This window comes from Ambystoma mexicanum, chromosome 7p (assembly GCF_040938575.1).
Source record: "Ambystoma mexicanum isolate Mex_15411 chromosome 7p, UKY_AmexF1_1, whole genome shotgun sequence".
Lineage (NCBI taxonomy): Eukaryota > Metazoa > Chordata > Amphibia > Caudata > Ambystomatidae > Ambystoma > Ambystoma mexicanum.
Genome location: NC_090939.1, coordinates 769511643 through 769536163, shown reverse-complemented (window position 1 = coordinate 769536163; position 24521 = coordinate 769511643).

The following is a 24521-nucleotide window of genomic DNA, read 5'->3' as shown; positions in this document are numbered from 1 at the left end:
GCACCCCCACCCCCCAGCATCCAGGGGCACCCTCCACCAGGCCCCCACTCATGTCTCCCTGCACCCCCACTCCCCACCAGTCAGGGGCACCCTCCACCAGGCCCCCACTCATGTCTCCCTGCACCCCCACCCCCCTGCATCCAGGGGCACCCTCCACCAAGCCCCCACTCATGTCTCCCTGCACCCCCACCCCATACCAGTCAGGGGCACCCTCCACCAGGCCCCCACTCATGTCCAACTCATGTCTCCTTGCACCCCCACCCCCAGCATATAGGGGCACCCTCCACCAGGCCCCCACTCATGTCTCCCTGCACCCCCACCCCCCACCAGTCAGTGGCACCCTCCACCAGGCCCCCACTCATGTCTCCCTGCACCCCCACCCCCCAGCACTGTGGGGCACCCTCCACCAGCCCCCCACTCATGTCTCCCAGCACCCCCAACCCCCTGCATCCAGGGCACCCTCCACCATTCCCCCACTCATGTCCCCCTGCTCCCCCACAACCCACCAGTCAGGGGCACCCTCCACCAGGCCCCCACTCATGTCTCCCTGCACCCCCACCCCCCAGCACTGTGGGGCACCCTCCACCAGGCCCCCACTCATGTCTCCCAGCACCCCCATCCCTCTGCATCCAGGGGCACCCTCCACCAGGCCCCCACTCATGTCTCCCAGCAGCCCCACCCCCCACCAGTCAGGGGCACTCTCCACCAGGCCCCCACTCATGTCGCCCTGCACCCCCACCCCCCAGGACTGTGGGGCACCCTCCACCAGGCCCCCACTCATGTCTCCCAGTACCCCCACCCCCTGCATCCAGGGACACCCTCCACCAGGCCCCCACTCATGCCCCCTGCACCCCACCCCCCACCAGTCAGGGGCACCCTCCACCAGGCCCCCACTCATGTCCAACTCATGTCTCCTTGCACCCCACCCCCCAGCATCCAGGGGCACCCTCCACCAGGCCCCCACTCATGTCTCCCTGCACATCCACCCCCCACCAGTCAGGGGCACCCTCCACCAGGCCCCCACTCATGTCTCCCTGCACCCCCACCCCCCTGCATCCAGGGGTACCCTCCACCAGTCCCCCACTCATGTCTCCCTGCACCCCCACCCCCCACCAGTCAGGGGCACCCTCCACCAGGCCCCCACTCATGTCCAGCTCATGTCTCCTTGCACCCCACCCCCCAGCATCCAGGGGCACCCTCCACCAGGCCCCCACTCATGTCTCCCTGCACATCCACCCCCCACCAGTCAGGGGCACCCTCCAACAGGTCCCCACTCATGTCTCCCTGCACACCCACCCCCCACCAGTCAGGGGCACCCTCCACCAGGCCCCCACTCATGTCTCCCTGCACCCCCAACCCCCAGCACTGTGGGGTAACCTCCACCAGGCCCCCACTCATGTCTCCCAGCACCCCCAGTCCCCTGCATCCAGGGGCACCCTCCACCAGGCCCCCACACATGTCTCCCTGCACCCCCACCCCCCACCAGTCAGGGGCACCCTCCACCAGGACCCCACTCATGTCCAACTCATGTCTCCTTGCACCCCCACCCCCCAGCATCCAGGGGCACCCTCCACCAGGCCCCCACTCATGTCTCCCTGCACCCCCACTCCCCACCAGTCAGGGGCACCCTCCACCAGGCCCCCACTCATGTCTCCCTGCACCCCCACCCCCCTGCATCCAGGGGCACCCTCCACCAGGCCCCCACTCATGTCTCCCTGCACCCCCACCCCATACCAGTCAGGGGCACCCTCCACCAGGCCCCCACTCATGTCCAACTCATGTCTCCTTGCACCCCCACCCCCAGCATATAGGGGCACCCTCCACCAGGCCCCCACTCATGTCTCCCTGCACCCCCACCCCCCACCAGTCAGTGGCACCCTCCACCAGGCCCCCACTCATGTCTCCCTGCACCCCCACCCCCCAGCACTGTGGGGCACCCTCCAACAGCCCCCCACTCATGTCTCCCAGCACCCCCAACCCCCTGCATCCAGGGCACCCTCCACCATTCCCCCACTCATGTCCCCCTGCTCCCCCACAACCCACCAGTCAGGGGCACCCTCCACCAGGCCCCCACTCATGTCTCCCTGCACCCCCACCCCCCAGCACTGTGGGGCACCCTCCACCAGGCCCCCACTCATGTCTCCCAGCACCCCCATCCCTCTGCATCCAGGGGCACCCTCCACCAGGCCCCCACTCATGTCTCCCAGCAGCCCCACCCCCCACCAGTCAGGGGCACTCTCCACCAGGCCCCCACTCATGTCGCCCTGCACCCCCACCCCCCAGGACTGTGGGGCACCCTCCACCAGGCCCCCACTCATGTCTCCCAGCACCCCCACCCCCTGCATCCAGGGACACCCTCCACCAGGCCCCCACTCATGCCCCCTGCACCCCAACCACCCAGCAGTGCAGGGCACCCTCCACCAGGCCCCCACTCATGTCTCCCAGCAGCCCCACCCCCCACCAGTCAGGGGCACCCTCCACCAGGCCCCCACTCATGTCTCCCTGCACCCCCACCCCCCAGCACTGTGGGGCACCCTCCACCAGGCCCCCACTCATGTCTCCCTGCACCCCCACCCCCCAGCATCTAGGGGCACCCTCCACCAGGCCCCCACTCATGTCTCCCTGCACCCCCACCCCCCACCAGTCAGGGGCACCCTCCACCAGGCCCCCACTCATGTCTCCCTGCACCCCCACCCCCCACCAGTCAGGGGAACCCTCAACCAGGCCCCCACTCATGTCCAACTCATGTCTCCTTGCACCCCCACCCCCCTGCATCCAGGGGCACCCTCCACCAGGCCCCCACTCATGTCCCCCTGCACCCCCACCCCCCACCAGTCAGGGGCACCCTCCACCAGGCCCCCACTCATGTCTCCCTGCACCCCTAACCCCCACCAGTCAGGGGCACCCTCCACCAGGCCCCCACTCATGTCCAACTCATGTCTCCTTGCACCCCCACCCTCCAGCATCCAGGGGCACCCTCCACCTGGCCACCACTCATGTCTTCCTGCACCCCCACCACCCACCAGCCAGGGGCACCCTCCACCAGGCCCCCACTCATGTCTCCCTGCACCCCCACACCCCAGCACTGTGGGGCACCCTCCACCAGGCCCCCACTCATGTCTCCCAGCACCCCCACACCCCTGCATCCAGGGGCACCCTCCACCAGGACCCCACTCATGTCCCCCTGCACTCCCACCCCCCACCAGTCAGGGGCACCCTCCACCAGGCCCCCACTCATGTCCAACTCATGTCTCCTTGCACCCCCACCCCCCAGCATCCAGGGGCACCCTCCACCTGGCCACCACTCATGTCTTCCTGCACCCCCACCCCCCACCAGTCAGGGGCACACTCCACCAGGCCCCCACTCATGTCTCCCTGCACCCCAACACCCCAGCACTGTGGGGCACCCTCCACCAGGCCCCCACTCTTGTCTCCCAGCACCCCCCCTGCAACCAGCAGCACCCTCCACAAGGCCCCCACTCATGTCTCCCTGCACCCAAACCCCCACCAGTCAGGGGCACCCTCCACCAGGCCCCCACTCATGGACAACTCATGTCTCCTTGCACCCACACCCCCCAGCATCCAGGGGCACCCTCCACGAGGCCCCCACTCATGTCCCCCTGCACCCCCACACCCCACCAGTCAGGGGCACCCTCCACCAGGCCCCCACTCATGTCTCCCTGCACCCCCACCCCCCAGCACTGTGGGGCACCCTCCAGCAGGCCCCCACTCATATCTCCCAGCACCCCCACCCCCCTGCATCCAGGGGCACCCTCCACCAGGCCCCCCACTCATGTCTCCCTGCACCCCCACCAGTCAGGGGCACCCTCCACCAGGCCCCCACTTATGTCTCCCTGCATCCCCACCCCCCAGCACTGTGGGGCACCCTCCACCAGGCCCCCACTCATGTCTCCCAGGACCCCCACACCCCTGCATCCAGGGGCATCCTCCACCAGGCCCCCACTCATGTTTCCCTGCACCCCCACCCCCCACCAGTCAGGGGCACCCTCCACCAGGCCCCCACTCATGTCCAACTCATGTCTCCTTGCACCCCCACCCCCCAGCATCCAGGGGCACCCTCAACCAGGCCGCCACTCATGTCTCCCTGCACCCCCACCCCCCACCAGTCAGGGGCACCCTCCACCAGGCCCCCACTCATGTCTCCCTGCACCCCCACCCCCCAGCACTGTGGGGCACCCTCCACCAGGCCCCCACTCATGTCTCCCAGCACCCCCACCCCCTGCATCCAGGGACACCCTCCACCAGGCCCCCACTCATGCCCCCTGCACCCCCACCACCCAGCAGTGCAGGGCATCCTCCACCAGGCCCCCACTCATGTCTCCCAGCACCCCCACCCCCCTGCATCCAGGGGCACCCTCCATCAGGCCCCCACTCATGTCCAACTCATGTCTCCCTGCACCCCCACCCCCCTGCATCCTGGGGCACCCTCCACCAGGCCCCCACTCATGTCTCCCTGCACCCCCACCCCCTAGCATCCAGGGGCACCCTCCACCAGGCCCCCACTCATGTCTCCCTGCACCCCCACCCCCCACCAGTCAGGGGCATCCTCCACCAGGCCCCCACTCATGTCTCCCTGCACCCCCACTCCCCACCAGTCAGGGGAACCCTCAACCAGGCCCCCACTCATGTCCAACTCATGTCTCCTTGCACCCCCACCCCCCAGCATCCAGGCGCACCCTCCACCAGGCCCCCACTCATGTCTCCCTGCACCCCCACCCCCCACCAGTCAGGGGCACCCTCCACCAGGCCCCCACTCATGTCTCCCTGCACCCCCACCACCCTGCATCCAGGGGCACCCTCCACCAGGCCGCCACTCATGTCTCCCTGCACCCCCACCCCCCACCAGTCAGGGGCACCCTCCACCAGGCCCCCGCACATGTCCCATTCATGTCTCCATGCACTCCCAACCCCCAGCATCCAGGGGCACCCTCCACCAGGCCCCCACTCATGTCTCCCTGCACCCCCACCCCCCACCAGTCAGGGGCACCCTCCACCAGGCCCCCACTCATGTCTCCCTGCACCTCTACCCCCAGCACTGTGGGGCACCCTTCACCAGGCCCCCAGTCATGTCTCCCAGCACCCCCATCCACTGCATCCAGGGGCACCCTCTACCAGGCCCCCACTCATGTCCCCCTGCACCCCACCCCCCACCAGACAGAGGCACCCTCCACCAGGCCCCCACTCATGTCTCCCTGCACCCCCACCCCCCAGCACTGTGGGGCTCCCACAACCAGGCCCCCACTCATGTCTCCCTGCACCCCCAACCCCCTGCATCCAGGGGCACCCTCCACCAGGCCCCCACTCATGTCTCCCTGCACGCCCAACCCCCACCAGTCAGGGGTACCCTCCACCAGGCCCCCACTCATGTCTCCCTGCACCCCCACCCCCCTACATCCAGGGGTACCCTCCACCAGTCCCCCACTCATGTCTCCCTGCACCCCCACCCCCCACCAGTCAGGGGCACCCTCCACCAGGCCCCACTCATGTCCAACTCATGTCTCCTTGCACCCCACCCCCCAGCATCCAGGGGCACCCTCCACCAGGCCCCCACTCATGTCTCCCTGCACATCCACCCCCCACCAGTCAGGGGCACCCTCCAACAGGTCCCCACTCATGTCTCCCTGCACACCCACCCCCCACCAGTCAGGGGCACCCTCCACCAGGCCCCCACTCATGTCTCCCTGCACCCCCAACCCCCAGCACTGTGGGGTAACCTCCACCAGGCCCCCACTCATGTCTCCCAGCACCCCCAGTCCCCTGCATCCAGGGGCACCCTCCACCAGGCCCCCACACATGTCTCCCTGCACCCCCACCCCCCACCAGTCAGGGGCACCCTCCACCAGGACCCCACTCATGTCCAACTCATGTCTCCTTGCACCCCCACCCCCCAGCATCCAGGGGCACCCTCCACCAGGCCCCCACTCATGTCTCCCTGCACCCCCACTCCCCACCAGTCAGGGGCACCCTCCACCAGGCCCCCACTCATGTCTCCCTGCACCCCCACCCCCCTGCATCCAGGGGCACCCTCCACCAGGCCCCCACTCATGTCTCCCTGCACCCCCACCCCATACCAGTCAGGGGCACCCTCCACCAGGCCCCCACTCATGTCCAACTCATGTCTCCTTGCACCCCCACCCCCAGCATATAGGGGCACCCTCCACCAGGCCCCCACTCATGTCTCCCTGCACCCCCACCCCCCACCAGTCAGGGGCACCCTCCACCAGGCCCCCACTCATGTCTCCCTGCACCCCCACCCCCCAGCACTGTGGGGCACCCTCCACCAGGCCCCCACTCATGTCTCCCAGCACCCCCAACCCCCTGCATCCAGGGCACCCTCCACCATTCCCCCACTCATGTCCCCCTGCTCCCCCACAACCCACCAGTCAGGGGCACCCTCCACCAGGCCCCCACTCATGTCTCCCTGCACCCCCACCCCCCAGCACTGTGGGGCACCCACCACCAGGCCCCCACTCATGTCTCCCAGCACCCCCATCCCTCTGCATCCAGGGGCACCCTCCACCAGGCCCCCACTCATGTCTCCCAGCAGCCACACCCCCCACCAGTCAGGGGCACTCTCCACCAGGCCCCCACTCATGTCGCCCTGCACCCCCACCCCCCAGCACTGTGGGGCACCCTCCACCAGGCCCCCACTCATGTCTCCCAGCACCCCCACCCCCTGCATCCAGGGACACCCTCCACCAGGCCCCCACTCATGCCCCCTGCACCCCCACCACCCAGCAGTGCAGGGCACCCTCCACCAGGCCCCCACTCATGTCTCCCAGCAGCCCCACCCCCCACCAGTCAGGGGCACCCTCCACCAGGCCCCCACTCATGTCTCCCTGCACCCCCACTCCCCAGCACTGTGGGGCACCCTCCACCAGGCCCCCACTCATGTCTCCCTGCACCCCCACCCCCCAGCATCTAGGGGCACCCTCCACCAGGCCCCCACTCATGTCTCCCTGCACCCCCACCCCCCACCAGTCAGGGGCACCCTCCACCAGGCCCCCACTCATGTCTCCCTGCACCCCCACCCCCCACCAGTCAGGGGAACCCTCAACCAGGCCCCCACTCATGTCCAACTCATGTCTCCTTGCACCCCCACCCCCCTGCATCCAGGGGCACCCTCCACCAGGCCCCCACTCATGTCCCCCTGCACCCCCACCCCCCACCAGTCAGGGGCACCCTCCACCAGGCCCCCACTCATGTCTCCCTGCACCCCTAACCCCCACCAGTCAGGGGCACCCTCCACCAGGCCCCCACTCATGTCCAACTCATGTCTCCTTGCACCCACACCCCCCAGCATCCAGGGGCACCCTCCACGAGGCCCCCACTCATGTCTCCCTGCACCCCCACACCCCACCAGTCAGGGGCACCCTCCACCAGGCCCCCACTCATGTCTCCCTGCACCCCCACCCCCCAGCACTGTGGGGCATCCTCCAGCAGGCCCCCACTCATATCTCCCAGCACCCCCACCCCCCTGCATCCAGGGGCACCCTCCACCAGGCCCCCCACTCATGTCTCCCTGCACCCCCACCAGTCAGGGGCACCCTCCACCAGGCCCCCACTTATGTCTCCCTGCATCCCCACCCCCCAGCACTGTGGGGCACCCTCCACCAGGCCCCCACTCATGTCTCCCAGGACCCCCACACCCCTGCATCCAGGGGCACCCTCCACCAGGCCCCCACTCATGTTTCCCTGCACCCCCACCCCATAGCTCTCAACCTTTTTTTGTCAGCAAGGCGGGTGAAAACACCCGATTTTCTTTTTGGCGGGTGAGAGGCCCATAGAAGTGAATGGGCGTATGAGGGACTTGGCGGGTGATTCATCTGCTTTCAAGGCGGGTGACACCCGCCAAAAGCGGGTGAGTTGAGAGCTATGCCACCCCCCACCAGTCAGGGGCACCCTCCACCAGGCCCCCACTCATGTCCAACTCATGTCTCCTTGCACCCCCACCCCCCAGCATCCAGGGGCACCCTCCACCAGGCCCCCACTCATGTCTCCCAGCACCCCCACCAGTCAGGGGCACCCTCCACCAGGCCCCCACTCATGTCTCCCTGCACCCCCACCCCCCAGCACTGTGGGCATCCTCCACCAGGCCCCCACTCATGTCTCCCAGCACCCCCACCCCCCTGCATCCAGGGGCACCCTCCACCAGGCCCCCACTCATGTCCCCCTGCACCCCCACCCCCCAGCACTGCGGGGCACCCTCCACCAGCCCCCCACTCATGTCTTCCTGCACCCCCACCCCCACCAGTCAGGGGCACCCTCCACCAGGCCCTCACTCATGTCTCCCAGCACCCCCACCCCCCACAAGTCAGGGGCACCCTCCACTAGGCCCCCACTCATGTCTCCCTGCACCCCCACCCCCAGCACTGTGGGGCACCCTCCACCAGGCCCCCACTCATGTCTCCAAGCACCCCCACCCCACTGCATCCAGGGGCACCCTCCACCAGGCCCCCACTCATGTCTCCCTGCACCCCCACCCCCCACCAGTCAGGGGCACCCTCCACCAGGCCCCCACTCATGTCTCCCTGCACCACACCCCCCAAGAGTCAGGGTCACCCTCCACCAGGCCCCCACTCATGTCCAACTCATGTCTCCTTGCACCCCCACCCCCAGCATCCAGGGGCACCCTCCACCAGGCCCCCACTCATGTCTCCCAGCAGCCCCATCCCCACCAGTCAGGGGCACCCTCCACCAGGCCCCCACTCATGTCTCCCTGCACCCCCACCCCCCAGCACTGTGGGGCACCCTCCACCAGGCCCCCACTCATGTCTCCCAGCACCCCCACCCCCTGCATCCAGGGACACCCTCCACCAGGCCCCCACTCATGCCCCCTGCACCCCCACCACCCAGCAGTGCAGGGCACCCTCCACCAGGCCCCCACTCATGTCTCCCAGCACCCCCACCCCCCTGCATCCAGGGGCACCCTCCATCAGGCCCCCACTCATGTCCAACTCATGTCTCCCTGCACCCCCACCCCCCTGCATCCTGGGGCACCCTCCACCAGGCCCCCACTCATGTCTCCCTGCACCCCCACCCCCTAGCATCCAGGGGCACCCTCCGCCAGGCCCCCACTCATGTCTCCCTGCACCCCCACCCCCCACCAGTCAGGGGCATCCTCCACCAGGCCCCCACTCATGTCTCCCTGCACCCCCACTCCCCACCAGTCAGGGGAACCCTCAACCAGGCCCCCACTCATGTCCAACTCATGTCTCCTTGCACCCCCACCCCCCAGCATCCAGGCGCACCCTCCACCAGGCCCCCACTCATGTCTCCCTGCACCCCCACCCCCCACCAGTCAGGGGCACCCTCCACCAGGCCCCCACTCATGTCTCCCTGCACCCCCACCACCCTGCATCCAGGGGCACCCTCCACCAGGCCGCCACTCATGTCTCCCTGCACCCCCACCCCCCACCAGTCAGGGGCACCCTCCACCAAGCCCCCACACATGTCCCACTCATGTCTCCATGCACTCCCAACCCCCAGCATCCAGGGGCACCCTCCACCAGGCCCCCACTCATGTCTCCCTGCACCCCCACCCCCCACCAGTCAGGGGCACCCTCCACCAGGCCCCCACTCATGTCTCCCTGCACCTCTACCCCCAGCACTGTGGGGCACCCTTCACCAGGCCCCCAGTCATGTCTCCCAGCACCCCCATCCACTGCATCCAGGGGCACCCTCTACCAGGCCCCCACTCATGTCCCCCTGCACCCCACCCCCCACCAGACAGAGGCACCCTCCACCAGGCCCCCACTCATGTCTCCCTGCACCCCCACCCCCCAGCACTGTGGGGCACCCACAACCAGGCCCCCACTCATGTCTCCCTGCACCCCCAACCCCCTGCATCCAGGGGCACCCTCCACCAGGCCCCCACTCATGTCTCCCTGCACGCCCAACCCCCACCAGTCAGGGGCACCCTCCACCAGGCCCCCACTCATGTCTCCCTGCACCCCCACCCCCCTGCATCCAGGGGTACCCTCCACCAGTCCCCCACTCATGTCTCCCTGCACCCCCACCCCCCAACAGTCAGGGGCACCCTCCACCAGGCCCCCACTCATGTCTCCCTGCACCCCCACCCCCCAGCACTGTGTGGCACCCTCCACCAGGCCCCCACTCATGTCTCCCAGCACCCCCAACCCCCTGCATCCAGGGCACCCTCCACCATTCCCCCACTCATGTCCCCGTGCTCCCCCACAACCCACCAGTCAGGGGCACCCTCCACCAGGCCCCCACTCATGTCTCCCTGCACCCCCACCCCCCAGCACTGTGGGGCACCCTCCACCAGGCCCCCACTCATGTCTCCCAGCACCCCCATCCCTCTGCATCCAGGGGCACCCTCCACCAGGCCCCCACTCATGTCTCCCAGCAGCCCCACCCCCCACCAGTCAGGGGCACTCTCCACCAGGCCCCCACTCATGTCGCCCTGCACCCCCACCCCCCAGGACTGTGGGGCACCCTCCACCAGGCCCCCACTCATGTCTCCCAGCACCCCCACCCCCTGCATCGAGGGACACCCTCCACCAGGCCCCCACTCATGCCCCCTGCACCCCCACCACCCAGCAGTGCAGGGCACCCTCCACCAGGCCCCCACTCATGTCTCCCAGCAGCCCCACCCCCCACCAGTCAGGGGCACCCTCCACCAGGCCCCCACTCATGTCTCCCTGCACCCCCACCCCCCAGCACTGTGGGGCACCCTCCACCAGGCCCCCACTCATGTCTCCCTGCACCCCCACCCCCCAGCATCTAGGGGCACCCTCCACCAGGCCCCCACTCATGTCTCCCTGCACCCCCACCCCCCACCAGTCAGGGGCACCCTCCACCAGGCCCCCACTCATGTCTCCCTGCACCCCCACCCCCCACCAGTCAGGGGAACCCTCAACCAGGCCCCCACTCATGTCCAACTCATGTCTCCTTGCACCCCCACCCCCCTGCATCCAGGGGCACCCTCCACCAGGCCCCCACTCATGTCCCCCTGCACCCCCACCCCCCACCAGTCAGGGGCACCCTCCACCAGGCCCCCACTCATGTCTCCCTGCACCCCTAACCCCCACCAGTCAGGGGCACCCTCCACCAGGCCCCCACTCATGTCCAACTCATGTCTCCTTGCACCCCCACCCTCCAGCATCCAGGGGCACCCTCCACCTGGCCACCACTCATGTCTTCCTGCACCCCCACCACCCACCAGCCAGGGGCACCCTCCACCAGGCCCCCACTCATGTCTCCCTGCACCCCCACACCCCAGCACTGTGGGGCACCCTCCACCAGGCCCCCACTCATGTCTCCCAGCACCCCCACACCCCTGCATCCAGGGGCACCCTCCACCAGGACCCCACTCATGTCCCCCTGCACTCCCACCCCCCACCAGTCAGGGGCACCCTCCACCAGGCCCCCACTCATGTCCAACTCATGTCTCCTTGCACCCCCACCCCCCAGCACCCAGGGGCACCCTCCACCTGGCCACCACTCATGTCTTCCTGCACCCCCACCCCCACCAGTCAGGGGCACCCTCCACCAGGCCCCCACTCATGTCTCCCTGCACCCCCACCCCCCAGCACTGTGGGGCACCCTCCAGCAGGCCCCCACTCATATCTCCCAGCACCCCCACCCCCCAGCATCCAGGGGCACCCTCCACCAGGCCCCCACTCATGTCTCCCTGCACCCCCACCCCCCACCAGTCAGGGGCACCCTCCACCAGGCCCCCGCTCATGTCTCCCTGCACCCCTACCCCCCAGCACTGTGGGGCACCCTCCACCAGGCCCCCACTTATGTCCCCCTGCACCCCCACCAGTCAGGGGCACCCTCCACCAGGCCCCCACTCATGTCTCCCTGCACCCCCACCCCCCTGCATCCAGGGGCTCCTCCACCAGGCCCCCACTCATGTCTCCCTGCACCCCCATCCCCCACAAGTCAGGGGAACCCTCCACCAGGCCCCCACTCATGTCCAACTCATGTCTCCTTGCACCCCCGCCCCCCAGCATCCAGGGGCACCCTCCACCAGGCCCCCACTCATGTCTCCCTGCACCACCACACCTCACCAGTCATGGGCACCCTCCACCAGGTCCCCACTCATGTCTCCCTGCACCCCCACCCCCTAGGACTGTGGGGTACCCTCCACCAGGCCCCCACTCATGTCTCCCAGCACCCCTACCCCCCTGCATCCAGGGGCACCCTCCACCAGGCCCCCACACATGACCCCCTGCACCCCCACCCCCCACCAGTCAGGGACACCCTCCACCAGGCCCCCACTCATGTCTCCCTGCACCCCCACCCCCCTGCATCCAGAGGCACCCTCCACCAGGCCCCCACTCATGTCTCTCTGCACCCCCACCCCCACCAGTCAGGGTCACCCTCCACCAGGCCCCCACTCATGTCTCCCTGCACCCCCACCCCCCACCAGTCAGGGGCACCCTCCACCAGGCCCCCACTCATGTCTCCCTGCACCCCCATCCCCCAGCACTGTGGGGCAGCCTCCACCAGGCCCCCACTCATGTCTCCCAGCACCCCCAACCCCCTGCATCCAGGGGCACCCTCCACCAAGCCCCCAGTCATGTCCCCCTGCACCCCCACCACCCACCAGTCAGGGGCACCCTCCACCAGGCCCCCACTCATGTCTCCCTGCACCCCCACCCCCCAGCACTGTGGGGCACCCTCCACCAGGCCCCCACTCATGTCTCCCAGCACCCCCATCCCCCTACATCCAGGGGCACCCTCCACCAGGCCCCCACTCATGTCTCCCTGCACCCCCATCCCCCCACCAGTCTGGGGCACCCTCCACCAGGCCCCCACTCATGTCCAACTCATGGCTCCTTGCACCCCCACCCCCCAGCATCCAGGGGCACCCTCCACCAGGCCGCCACTCATGTCTCCCTACACCCCCACCCCCCACCAGTCAGGGGCACCCTCCATCAGGCCCCCACTCATGTCTCCCAGCACCCCCACCCCCCTGCTTCCAGGGGCACCCTCCACCAGGCCCCCACTCATGTCTCCCTGCACCCCCACCCCCCACCAGTCAGGGGCATCCTCCACCAGGCCCCCACTCATGTCTCCCTGCACCCCCACCCCCCAGCACTGTGGGGCACCCTCCACCAGGCCCCCACAAATGTCTCCCAGCACCCCCATCCCCCTGCATCCAGGGGCACCCTCCACCAGGCCCCCACTCATGTCCCCCTGCACCCCCACCCCACACCAGTCAGTGGCACCCTCCACCAGGCCCCCACTCATTTCTTCCTGCACCCCTAACCCCCACCAGTCAGGAGCACCCTCCACCAGGCCCCCACTCATGTCCAACTCATGTCTCCTTGCACCCCCACCCCCCAGCATCCAGGGGCACTTTCCACCGGGCCCCCACTCATGTCTTCCTGCACCCCCACCCCCCACCAGTCAGGGGCACCCTCCACCAGGCCCCCACTCATGTCTCCCTGCTCCCCCACACCCCAGCACTGTGGGGCACCCTCCACCAGGCCCCCACTCATGTCTCCCAGCACCCCCACACCCCTGCATCCAGGGGCACCCTCCAGCAGGCCCCCACTCATGTCCCCCTGCACTCCCACCCCCCACCAGTCAGGGGCACCCTCCACCAGGCCCCCACTCATGTCTCCCTGCACCCCCACCCCCCAGCTCTGTGGGGCACCCTCCACCAGGCCCCCACTCTTGTCTCCCAGCACCCCCCCTGCAACCAGCGGCACCCTCCACCAGGCCCCCACTCATGTATCCCTGCACCCCCACCCCCACCAGTCAGGGGCACCCTCCACCAGGCCCCCACTCATGTCCAACTCATGTCTCCTTGCACCCCCACCCCCCAGCATCCAGGGGAACCCTCCACCAGGCCCCCACTCATGTCTCCCTGCACCCCCACACCCCACCAGTCAGGGGCACCCTCCACCAGGCCCCCACTCATGTCTCCCTGCACCCCCACCCCCCTGCATCCAGGGGCACCCTCCACCAGGCCCCCACTCATGTCTCCCTGCACCCCCACCCCCCACCAGTCAGGGGCACCCTCCACCAGGCCCCCACTCATGTCCAACTCATGTCTCCTTGCACCCCCACCCCCCAGCATCCAGCGGCACCCTCCACCAGGCCCCACTCATGTCTCCCTGCACCCCCACCCCCCACCAGTCAGCGGCACCCTCCACCAGGCCCCCACTCATGTCTCCGTGCACCCCCATCCCCCAGCACTGTGGGGTACCCTCCACCAGGCCCCCACTCATGTCTCCCTGCACCCCCACCCCCCACCAGTCAGGGGCACCATCCACCAGGCCCCCACTCATGTCTCCCTGCACCCCCACCCCCCAGCACTGTGGGGCACCCTCCACCAGGCCCCCACTCATGTCTCCCAGCACCCCAACCCCCTGCATCCAGGGGCACCCTCCACAAGGCCCCCACTCATGTCCCCCTGCACCTCCACCCCCCTGCACTGTGGGGCACCCTCCACCAGGCCCCCACTCATGTCTCCCTGCACCCCCACCCCCCAAGAGTCAGGGGCACCCTCCACCAGGCCCCCACTCATGTCCAACTCATGTCTCCTTGCACCCTCACCCCCCCAGCATCCAGGGGCACCCTCCACAGGCCCTCACTCATGTCTCCCTGCAACCCCACCCCCCAGCACTGTGGGGCACCCTCCACCAGGCCCCCACTCATGTCTCCCAGCACCCCCACACCCCTGCATCCAGGGGCACCCTCCACCAGTCCCCCACTCATGTCCCCTGCACCCCCACCACCCAGCAGTGCAGGGCACCCTCCACCAGGCCCCCACTCATGTCTCCCAGGACCCCCACCCCCCTGCATCCAGGGGCACCCTCCACCAGGCCCCCACTCATGTCCAACTCATGTCTCCCTGCACCCCCACCCCCCTGCATCCAGGGGCACCCTCCACCAGGCCCCCACTCATGTCTCCCTGCACCCCCACCCCCTAGCATCCAGGGGCACCCTCCACCAGGCCCCCACTCATGTCTCTCTGCACCCCCAACCCCCACTAGTCAGGGGCACCCTCCACCAGGCCCCCACTCATGTCTCCCTGCACTCCCACCACCCACCAGTCAGGGGCACCCTCCACCAGGCCCCCACTCATGTCCAACTCATGTCTCCTTGCACCCCCACCCCCCAGCATCCAGGGGCACCCTCCACCAGGCCCCCACTCATTTCTCCCTGCACCCCCACCCCCAACCAGTCAGGGGTACCCTCCACCAGGCCCCCACTCATGTCTCCCTGCACCCCCACCACCCTGCATCCAGGGGCACCCTCCACCAGGCCCCCACTCATGTCTCCCTGCACCTCCACCCCCCACCAGTCAGGGGCACCCTCCACCAGGCCCCCACCCATGTCCAACTCATGTCTCCTTGCACCCCCACCCCCCAGCTTCCAGGGTAACCCTCCACCAGGCCCCCATCATGTCTCCCTGCACCCCCACCCCCCACCAGTCAGGGGCACCCTCCACCAGGCCCCCGCTCATGTCTCCCTGCACCCCTACCCCCCAGCACTGTGGTGCACCCTCCACCAGGCCCCCACTCATGTCTCCCAGCACCCCCATCCCCCTGCATCCAGGGGCACCCTCCACCAGGCCCCCACTTATGTCCCCCTGCACCCCCACCAGTCAGGGGCACCCTCCACCAGGCCCCCACTCATGTCTCCCTGCACCCCCACCCCCCAGCACTGTGGGACACCCTCCACCAGGCCCCCACTCATGTCTCCCAGCACCCCCACCCCCTGCATCCAGAGGCACCCTCCACCAGGCCCCCACTCATGTCTCCCTGCACCCCCACCCCTCACCAGTCAGGGGCACCCTCCACCAGGCCCCCACTCATGTCTCCCTGCACCCCCACCCCCCTGCATCCGGGGGCACCCTCCACCAGGCCCCCACTCATGTCTCCCTGCACCCCCACCCCCCACAAGTCAGGGGCACCCTCCACCAGGCCCCCACTCATGTCCAACTCATGTCTCCTTGCACCCCCGCCCCCCAGCATCCAGGGGCACCCTCCACCAGGCCCCCACTCATGTCTCCCTGCACCCCCACCCCTCACCAGTCAGGGGCACCCTCCACCAGGTCCCCACTCATGTCTCCCTGCACCCCCACCCCCCAGCACTGTGGGGTACCCTCCACCAGGCCCCCACTCATGTCTCCCAGCACCCCTACCCCCCTGCATCCAGGGGCACCCTCCAGCAGGCCCCCACACATGACCCCCTGCACCCCCACCCCCCACCAGTCAGGGACACCCTCCACCAGGCCCCCACTCATGTCTCCCTGCACCACCACCCCCCTGCATCCAGAGGCACCCTCCACCAGGCCCCCACTCATGTCTCTCTGCACCCCCACCCCCCACCAGTCAGGGGCACCCTCCACCAGGCCCCCACTCATGTCCAACTCATGTCTCCCTGCACCCCCACCCCCCAGCATCCAGGGGCACCCTCCACCAGGCCCCCACTCATGTCTCCCTGCACCCCCACTCCCCACCAGTCAGGGGCACCCTCCACCAGGCCCCCACTCATGTCTCCCTGCACCCCCACCCCCCACCAGTCAGGGGCACCCTCCACCAGGCCCCCACTCATGTCCAACTTATGTCTCCTTGCACCCCCACCCCCAACATCCAGGGGCACCCTCCACCAGGCCCCCACTCATGTCTCCCTGCACCCCCACCCCCACCAGTCAGGGGCACCCTCCACCAGGCCCCCACTCATGTCTCCCTGCACCCCCATCCCCCAGCACTGTGGGGCACCCTCCACCAGGCCCCCACTCATGTCTCCCAGCACCCCCAACCCCCTGCATCCAGGGGCACCCTCCACCAGGCCCCCACTCATGTCCCCCTGCACCCCCACCACCCACCAGTCAGGGGCACCCTCCACCAGGCCCCCACTCATGTCTCCCTGCACCCCCACCCCCCAGCACTGTGGGACACCCTCCACCAGGCCCCCACTCATGTCTCCCAGCACCCCCATCCCCCTGCATCCAGGGGCACCCTCCACCAGGCCCCCACTCATGTCTCCCTGCACCCCAATCCCCCCACCAGTCTGGGGCACCCTCCACCAGGCCCCCACTCATGTCCAACTTATGTCTCCTTGCACCCCCACCCCCAACATCCAGGGGCACCCTCCACCAGGCCCCCACTCATGTCTCCCTGCACCCCCACCCCCACCAGTCAGGGGCACCCTCCACCAGGCCCCCACTCATGTCTCCCTACACCCCCACCCCCCACCAGTCAGGGGCACCCTCCACCAGGCCCCCACTCATGTCTCCCAGCACCCCCACCCCCCTGCTTCCAGGGGCACCCTCCACCAGGCCCCCACTCATGTCTCCCTGCACCCCCACCCCCCACCAGTCAGGGGCATCCTCCACCAGGCCCCCACTCATGTCTCTCTGCACCCCCACCCCCCAGCACTGTGGGGCACCCTTCACCAGGCCCCCACTCATGTCTCCCAGCACCCCCATCCCCCTGCATCCAGGGGTACCCTCCACCAGGCCCCCACTCATGTCCCCCTGCACCCCCACCCCCCACCAGTCAGGGGCACCCTCCACCAGGCCCCCACTCATGTCTTCCTGCACCCCTAACCCCCACCAGTCAGGGGCACCCTCCACCAGGCCCCCACTCATGTCCAACTCATGTCTCCTTGCACCCCCACCCCCCAGCATCCAGGGGCACCCTCCACCAGGCCCCCACTCATGTCTTCCTGCACCCCCACCCCCCACCAGTCAGGGGCACCCTCCACCAGGCCCACACTCATGTCTCCCTGCACCCCCACACCCCAGCACTGTGGGGCACCCTCCACCAGGCCCCCACTCATGTCTCCCAGCACCCCCACACCCCTGCATCCAGGGGCACCCTCCACCAGGCCCCCACTCATGTCCCCCTGCACTCCCACCCCCCACCAGTCAGGGGCACCCTCCACCAGGCCCCCACTCATGTCTCCCTGCACCCCCACCCCCAGCTCTGTGGGGCACCCTCCACCAGGCCCCCACTCTTGTCTCCCAGCACCCCCCCACTGCAACCAGCGGCACCCTCCACCAGGCCCCCACTCGTGTCTCCCTGCACCCCCACCCCCACCAGTCAGGGGCACCCTCCACCAGGCCCCCACTCATGTCCAACTCATGTCTCCTTGCACCCCCACCCCCCAGCATCCAGGGGCACCCTCCACCAGGCCCCCACTCATGTCTCCCTGCACCCCCACACCCCACCAGTCAGGGGCACCCTCCACCAGGCCCCCACTCATGTCTCCCTGCACCCCCACACCCCTGCATCCAGGGGCACCCTCCACCAGGCCCCCACTCATGTCTCCCTGCACCCCCACCCCCCACCAGTCAGGGGCACCCTCCACCAGGCCCCCACTCATGTCCAACTCATGTCTCCTTGCACCCCCACCCCCCAGAATCCAGCGGCACCCTCCACCAGGCCCCCACTCATGTCTCCGTGCACCCCCACCAGTCAGGGGCACCCTCCACCAGGCCCCCACTCATGTCTCCCTGCACCCCCACCCCCCAGCACTGTGGGGCACCCTCCACCAGGCCCCCACTATTATCTCCCAGCACCCCCACCCCCCTGCATTCAGGGGCACCCTCCACCAGGCCCCCACTCATGTCTTCCTGCACCCCCACCAGTCAGGGGCACCCTCCACCAGGCCCTCACTTATGTCTCCCTGCACCCCCACCCCCCAGCACTGTGGGGCACCCTCCACCAGGCCCCCACTCATGTCTCCCAGGACCCCCACCCCCCTGCATCCAGGGGCACCCTCCACCAGGCCCCCACTCATGTACCCCTGCACCCCCACCCCCCAGCACTGTGGGGCACCCTCCACCAGGCCCCCACTCATGTCTCCCTGCACCCCCACCCCCTACCAGTCAGAAGCACCCTCCACCAGGCCCCCACTCATGTCCAACTCATGTCTCCTTGCACCCCCACCCCCCAGCATCCAGGGGCACCCTCCACCAGGCACCCACTCATGTCTCCCAGCACCCCCACCAGTCAGGGGCACCCTCCACCAGGCCCCCACTCATGTCTCCCTGCACCCCCACCCCCCAGCACTGTGGGCATCCTCCACCAGGCCCCCACTCATGTCTCCCAGCACCCCCACCCCCCTGCATCCAGGGGCACCTTCCGCCAGGCCCCCACTCATGTCCCCCTGCACCCCCACCCCCCAGCACTGTGGGGCACCCTCCACCAGCCCCCCACTCATGTCTTCCTACACCCCCACACCCCACCAGTCAGGGGCACCCTCCACCAGGCCCCCACTCATGGCTCCCTTCACCCCCACCCCCCAGCACAGTGGGGCACCCTCCACCAGGCCCCCACTCATGTCTCCCAGCACCCCCACCCCCCACCAGTCAGGGGCACCCTCCACTAGGCCCCCACTCATGCCTCCCTGCACCCCACCCCCCAAGAGTCAGGGGCACCCTCCACCAGGCCCCCACTCATGTCCAACTCATGTCTCCTTGCACCCCACCCCCCAGCATCCAGGGGCACCCTCCACCAGGCCCCCACTCATGTCTCCCAGCAGCCCCACCCCCCACCAGTCAGGGGCACTCTCCACCAGGCCCCCACTCATGTCTCCCTGCACCCCCACCCCTAAGCACTGTGGGGCACCCTCCACCAGGCCCCCACTCATGTCTCCCAGCACCCCCACCCCCTGCATCCAGGGACACCCTCCACCAGGCCCCCACTCATGCCCCCTGCACCCCCACCACCCAGCAGTGCAGGGCACCCTCCACCAGGCCCCCACTCATGTCTCCCAGCAGCCCCACCCCCCACCAGTCAGGGGCACCCTCCACCAGGCCCCCACTCATGTCTCCCTGCACCCCCACCCCCCAGCACTGTGGGGCACCCTCCACCAGGCCCCCACTCATGTCTCCCTGCACCCCCACCCCCCAGCATCTAGGGGCACCCTCCACCAGGCCCCCACTCATGTCTCCCTGCACCCCCACCCCCCACCAGTCAGGGGCACCCTCCACCAGGCCCCCACTCATGTCTCCCTGCACCCCCACCCCCCACCAGTCAGGGGAACCCTCAACCAGGCCCCCACTCATGTCCAACTCATGTCTCCTTGCACCCCCACCCCCCTGCATCCAGGGGCACCCTCCACCAGGCCCCCACTCATGTCTCCCTGCACCCCCACCCCCCACCAGTCAGGGGCACCCTCCACCAGGCCCCCACTCATGTCTCCCTGCACCCCTAACCCCCACCAGTCAGGGGCACCCTCCACCAGGCCCCCACTCATGTCCAACTCATGTCTCCTTGCACCCCCACCCTCCAGCATCCAGGGGCACCCTCCACCTGGCCACCACTCATGTCTTCCTGCACCCCCACCACCCACCAGTCAGGGGCACCCTCCACCAGGCCCCCACTCATGTCTCCCTGCACCCCCACACCCCAGCACTGTGGGGCACCCTCCACCAGGCCCCCACTCATGTCTCCCAGCACCCCCACACCCCTGCATCCAGGGGCACCCTCCACCAGGACCCCACTCATGTCCCCCTGCACTCCCACCCCCCACCAGTCAGGGGCACCCTCCACCAGGCCCCCACTCATGTCCAACTCATGTCTCCTTGCACCCCCACCCCCCAGCATCCAGGGGCACCCTCCACCTGGCCACCACTCATGTCTTCCTGCACCCCCACCCCCCACCAGTCAGGGGCACCCTCCACCAGGCCCCCACTCATGTCTCCCTGCACCCCCACACCCCAGCACTGTGGGGCACCCTCCACCAGGCCCCCACTCTTGTCTCCCAGCACCCCCCCTGCAACCAGCAGCACCCTCCACAAGGCCCCCACTCATATCTCCCTGCACCCCCACCCCCACCAGTCAGGGGCACCCTCCACCAGGCCCCCACTCATGTCCAACTCATGTCTCCTTGCACCCACACCCCCCAGCATCCAGGGGCACCCTCCACGAGGCCCCCACTCATGTCTCCCTGCACCCCCACACCCCACCAGTCAGGGGCACCCTCCACCAGGCCCCCACTCATGTCTCCCTGCACCCCCACCCCCCAGCACTGTGGGGCATCCTCCAGCAGGCCCCCACTCATATCTCCCAGCACCCCCACCCCCCTGCATCCAGGGGCACCCTCCACCAGGCCCCCCACTCATGTCTCCCTGCACCCCTACCAGTCAGGGGCACCCTCCACCAGGCCCCCACTTATGTCCCCCTGCACCCCCACCCCCCACCAGTCAGGGGCACCCTCCACCAGGTCCCCACTCATGTCTCCCTGCACCCCCATCCCCCAGCTCTGTGGGGCACCCTCCACCAGGCCCCCACTCTTGTCTCCCAGCACCCCCCCTGCAACCAGCGGCACCCTCCACCAGGCCCCCACTCATGTCTCCCTGCACCCCCACCCCCCACCAGTCAGGGGCACCCTCCAAAAGGCCCCGACTCATGTCCAACTCATGTCTCCTTGCACCCCACCCCCCAGCATCCAGGGGTACCGTCCACCAGGCCCCCACTCATGTCTCCCTGCACCCCCACCCCCCACCAGTCAGGGGCACCCTCCACCAGGCCCCCACTCATGTCTCACTGCAGCCCCACCCCCCTGCATCCAGGGGCACCTTCCACCAGGCCCCCACTCATGTCTCCCTGCACCCCCACCCCCCACCAGTCAGGGGCACCCTCCACCAGGCCCCCACTCATGTCCAACTCATGTTCCTTGCACCCCCACCCCCCAGCCTCCAGCAGCACCCTCCACCAGGCCCCCACTCATGTCTCCCTGCACCCCCACCCCCACCAGTCAGGGGCACCCTCCACCAGGCCCCCACTCATGTCTCCCTGCACCCCCACCCCCCAGCACTGTGGGGCACCCTCCACCAGGCCCCCACTCATGTCTCCCAGCATCCCCACCCCCCTGCATCCAGGGGCACCCTCCACCAGGCCCCCACTCATGTCCCCCTGCACCCCCAACCCCCACCAGTCAGGGGCACCCTCCACCAGGCCCCCACTCATGTCTCTCTGCACCCCCACCCCCCAGCACTGTGGGGCACCCTTCACCAGGCCCCCACTCATGTCTCCCAGCACCCCCATCCCCCTCCACCAGGCCCCCACTCATGCCTCCCTGCACCCCCACCTCCCACCAGTCAGGGGCACCCTCCACCAGACCCCCACTCATGTCCAACTCATGTCTCCTTGCACCCCCACCCCCCAGCATCCAGGGGCCCCCTCCACTAGGCCCACACTCATGTCTCCCTGCACCCCCACCCCCACCAGTCAGGGGCACCCTCCACCAGGCCCCCGCTCATGTCTCCCTGCACCCCCACCCCCCTGCATCCAGGGGCACCCTCCACCAGGCCCCCACTCATGTCTCCCAGCACCCCCACCCCCCTGCATCCAGGGGCACCCTCCACTAGGCCCCCACTCATGTCTCCCTGAACCCCCACCCCCCACCAGTCAGGGGCACCCTCCACCAGGCCCCAATCATGTCCCCTGCACCCCCACCCCCCCAGCACTGTGGGGCACCCTCCACCAGGCCCCCACTCATGTCTCCCAGCACCCCCACCCCCCAGCATCCAGGGGCACTTTCCACCGGGCCCCCACTCATGTCTTCCTGCACCCCCACCCCCCACCAGTCAGGGGCACCCTCCACCAGGCCCCCACTCATGTCTCCCTGCTCCCCCACACCCCAGCACTGTGGGGCACCCTCCACCAGGCCCCCACTCATGTCTCCCAGCACCCCCACACCCCTGCATCCAGGGGCACCCTCCAGCAGGCCCCCACTCATGTCCCCCTGCACTCCCACCCCCCACCAGTCAGGGGCACCCTCCACCAGGCCCCCACTCATGTCTCCCTGCACCCCACCCCCCAGCTCTGTGGGGCACCCTCCACCAGGCCCCCACTCTTGTCTCCCAGCACCCCCCCTGCAACCAGCGGCACCCTCCACCAGGCCCCCACTCATGTATCCCTGCACCCCCACCCCCACCAGTCAGGGGCACCCTCCACCAGGCCCCCACTCATGTCCAACTCATGTCTCCTTGCACCCCCACCCCCCAGCATCCAGGGGAACCCTCCACCAGGCCCCCACTCATGTCTCCCTGCACCCCCACACCCCACCAGTCAGGGGCACCCTCCACCAGGCCCCCACTCATGTCTCCCTGCACCCCCACCCCCCTGCATCCAGGGGCACCCTCCACCAGGCCCCCACTCATGTCTCCCTGCACCCCCACCCCCCACCAGTCAGGGGCACCCTCCACCAGGCCCCCACTCATGTCCAACTCATGTCTCCTTGCACCCCCACCCCCCAGCATCCAGCGGCACCCTCCACCAGGCCCCACTCATGTCTCCCTGCACCCCCACCCCCCACCAGTCAGCGGCACCCTCCACCAGGCCCCCACTCATGTCTCCGTGCACCCCCATCCCCCAGCACTGTGGGGTACCCTCCACCAGGCCCCCACTCATGTCTCCCTGCACCCCCACCCCCCACCAGTCAGGGGCACCATCCACCAGGCCCCCACTCATGTCTCCCTTCACCCCCACCCCCCAGCACTGTGGGGCACCCTCCACCAGGCCCCCACTCATGTCTCCCAGCACCCCAACCCCCTGCATCCAGGGGCACCCTCCACAAGGCCCCCACTCATGTCCCCCTGCACCTCCACCCCCCTGCACTGTGGGGCACCCTCCACCAGGCCCCCACTCATGTCTCCCTGCACCCCCACCCCCCAAGAGTCAGGGGCACCCTCCACCAGGCCCCCACTCATGTCCAACTCATGTCTCCTTGCACCCTCACCCCCCCAGCATCCAGGGGCACCCTCCACAGGCCCTCACTCATGTCTCCCTGCAACCCCACCCCCCAGCACTGTGGGGCACCCTCCACCAGGCCCCCACTCATGTCTCCCAGCACCCCCACACCCCTGCATCCAGGGGCACCCTCCACCAGTCCCCCACTCATGTCCCCTGCACCCCCACCACCCAGCAGTGCAGGGCACCCTCCACCAGGCCCCCACTCATGTCTCCCAGGACCCCCACCCCCCTGCATCCAGGGGCACCCTCCACCAGGCCCCCACTCATGTCCAACTCATGTCTCCCTGCACCCCCACCCCCCTGCATCCAGGGGCACCCTCCACCAGGCCCCCACTCATGTCTCCCTGCACCCCCACCCCCTAGCATCCAGGGGCACCCTCCACCAGGCCCCCACTCATGTCTCTCTGCACCCCCAACCCCCACTAGTCAGGGGCACCCTCCACCAGGCCCCCACTCATGTCTCCCTGCACTCCCACCACCCACCAGTCAGGGGCACCCTCCACCAGGCCCCCACTCATGTCCAACTCATGTCTCCTTGCACCCCCACCCCCCAGCATCCAGGGGCACCCTCCACCAGGCCCCCACTCATTTCTCCCTGCACCCCCACCCCCAACCAGTCAGGGGTACCCTCCACCAGGCCCCCACTCATGTCTCCCTGCACCCCCACCACCCTGCATCCAGGGGCACCCTCCACCAGGCCCCCACTCATGTCTCCCTGCACCTCCACCCCCCACCAGTCAGGGGCACCCTCCACCAGGCCCCCACCCATGTCCAACTCATGTCTCCTTGCACCCCCAC